The sequence below is a fragment of the Egretta garzetta genome, unplaced genomic scaffold, assembly GCF_000687185.1.
Source record: "Egretta garzetta isolate BGI_Z169 unplaced genomic scaffold, ASM68718v1 scaffold384, whole genome shotgun sequence".
NCBI classification, from domain to species: Eukaryota; Metazoa; Chordata; class Aves; order Pelecaniformes; family Ardeidae; genus Egretta; species Egretta garzetta.
Genome location: NW_009259496.1, coordinates 413357 through 416044, shown reverse-complemented (window position 1 = coordinate 416044; position 2688 = coordinate 413357). Strand labels below are relative to the sequence as shown.

At 48.7% G+C, this 2688-nt stretch overlaps 1 protein-coding gene across 3 annotated transcripts in view; it reads left to right on the top strand.

The window, feature by feature from the left end:
- Positions 1–1001: 1001 nt before the first annotated feature.
- The window catches only part of NEDD4L (NEDD4 like E3 ubiquitin protein ligase), a 113527-nt gene continuing 111840 nt past the window's right edge, over positions 1002–2688 (top strand). For all 3 annotated transcript variants that reach the window (XM_035892940.1, XM_009637395.2, XM_035892939.1), the window contains exon 1: positions 1002–1071. The gene's annotated coding sequence lies outside the window, so the exon portion shown is untranslated. The remainder of the gene's footprint in view (positions 1072–2688) is intronic.

Genomic DNA, 2688 nt, shown 5'->3' with positions numbered 1-2688 from the left:
TCGGAAACCTGCGTCTGGCTTCTAGCTATCTAAAGCAAAGAGAGTGGGTGCTGCACGGTCACGCCAGGGTAAACCTGTGGGAAAACGTCGGTGTTTTCTGAGCAAGCTGCAGGGGACGGAGCCTCAAATTACCGTAACTGAATCGCGTGTCTCACAGTTCTGGCAGGCTTATCAGAGGAGAAGAAGGTCTAGCTGGTACGGGTGGCTGCCGAGCCTGTTTCTGTAGGATCCGTTCCAGATTTAATTGTGGTGGCCTCTTTGAGTAGCAAAAATAAACTGGTCAATCAGGGTGGAAAAAAAAGTACAAAATACTGTTTATGCCAATGTTCCTCAAGAGCTTAATGCAATGAAGTGATAAACTGAACACCAAGGTGATGCCCTAGTCCTACACGTCTTCAGAAATCGTCTTGCATCGCTGAAAGCTGTTTCTGAGCTCTGTAAATGCCAGGGTGCTGAGATGGGTTTACACAATATAATTCTAAGAGTTTATTTTTCATTTTGAGCCCGTCTTTTTTAAAGCGCAGCCATCTCTCCGACCAAGAGGTATTGGCATTGTTGGACAAACACGTGATGAATGTTTTCCCTTGTGTTTGACGAGGCAGCTTCAGAGTCGAAGCAGAATGAATTTCTGTGGAGCATGGATCATTTAGGATTTGAAATGGCCCTGCTCAGCAAATTGTCTTCTGCTTTTATTACTGTTGTCGTTGCATTTTTATTACTATGATGTCATTGCTGTGATGTCATTGCTGTTATCGACTCTTATTTAACTCTCAGCAGCTCTGGGTGGAGTTGAATGTTCTTCGTGTTCGGGCTCAGGCTATGCTTCAGCAGCATATGCCTCCTTCCAAGAGGTTTTTCTTTTCAAACTCCTACCTAGGAAAGCCTCCTGCTACCGAGAGGCTGAGAGTTCATTCACAGCTGAACCTCTCGCGGGCAGCTGATCTTCAAAATGAATTACGGAATAAACATTAAACCTGTTTTTCTTTTTTATTAACAGGAGGAGTCTCGTATCCTCAGGGTGAAGGTGGTTTCAGGCATTGATCTAGCGAAGAAGGACATCTTCGGAGCCAGGTAGGTGTTCTGCACTGGCTGTTTCATGCGTTTAAACAGAATAAAATGAGCAGAGCAAGGACTCTTCGTAATTGTTCATAAACTGATGAGAGACCCTCTCGCTTGGCCACGACCAGTGCGCGATGTGGCCAGTGTGTTGGCAAGAAAGCTGATGGTCCCAGCAGCGGGGTCCATGCCCTCTCCCACCACAGGACACCACTCCCAAGTGCAGCATCCCCCTTGGCTCCGTGAGCATCTGAGGAGCCCCTCGAGCCTTGGCAGCATTTGGCAAGACTTAAAATGGCTCCCAGCTGTCCCCCGTAGGCCCACTTAGTGCGAGGAAGTCCAGAAGCCAGTGCCCTCTGTTGTAGTTTAAGGAAGCTCTGCTTGCCCTGCTGGCTTCCAGAGCCGGCCTCTCGGGTGCCAGGCGTCGAAGCCAGGCTTGGTGGCCAGACCATGAACTTCCTTGGCCTCGGCCGTGTCCAGGTGCCACGGTTGCAGTTCCTAGGAATCACAGAACATCTCGGGTTGGAAGGAGCCCGTAAGGATCCCTGAGGCCACCTTTTAGAGGGAAAGGCAATAAAAGTGTTTTCAGCCGGTGCCACGAGGCGGCTAGTGCAAGGACTAGCCTAGAGAAGAGTTCAGTGAACTGGGCTGACTCAGCGCTTCTCTGCTGGGCTGTGGCAAGTCTGGGTTTTAGTTCCAGTTGAGCCTTGAACTGCCTTGAGTTTTAAACTGGGGACTTGGGAGGGAAAAGAGACATTTTTGGAGTGCCTAAGGCAGTCTTCACATGATTGCTCCGCTGTTCATCTGCGCATCGACAGATGGGGCAAACAGGCTGTAGTTTGCACTGGTCGCTGGCCAAAATATCAATTGTCAAAGAAGGAAACGGGCTTTCAGTGGTCTAGTGAAGGGTACAGATTCAGTCACTTTGTGTGTTCTTAAGTCTTGTTTTGGCAGAATTAGTCCCAGGTGTAGGAATTGCCTTCTCCGAGTCTCGGCGTGCTGTGCCGTACCGTAAGGAGCCACGTCTGGCAGTGGTCAGGGGTGGTGCTGGTCCTCAAGCCAAGTGAATGGAAAGCAGTCTGGGTTTTTTCCCAAAGGTTAAATCAGGTTTGACATTCTTCTATCTCAAGCCTAAGTGTGGGGAAGTCATTTACTGCAAATGCTCCAATCTGCTTAGAAGTTTTTTCTCAATTTGAAATGAGTGGTATCCAATTTAGCTGCTAGTGAAACGTCTGATTTCTTAATGTATAAATGAGCCTTCCTGCGGATTTTCCTGTATTTCTTTAATGACGCTTGCTTACAAATTGTTCATTAGCTTGCCCACCTAGCTTGGAACTACATGAAAGCACCAATTAAAAGTTTAATCAACTTTAATTTTTTTTTTTTTTGGTGAAACTTGCAACACCCCTCCCTTTGGTAGCTGTGTGCAGGATATGGTGAGACAAAGCTTTCTTAGTTTCTTTCCCCAAATTCGCCGTTTCAAAGAACAGCGTTTGATGCTGACCGGGAGCGACAGGCTCGCCTGTGGCCGCAGTCAGACTGGTGGTGCTTGCTGCGGGGTCCGAGGGGGGTGGTGCTGTGAACGGTGTCGCTGGGTCACGCCGTAGGAGGGCGGCGGCCGTTGGGACGCGG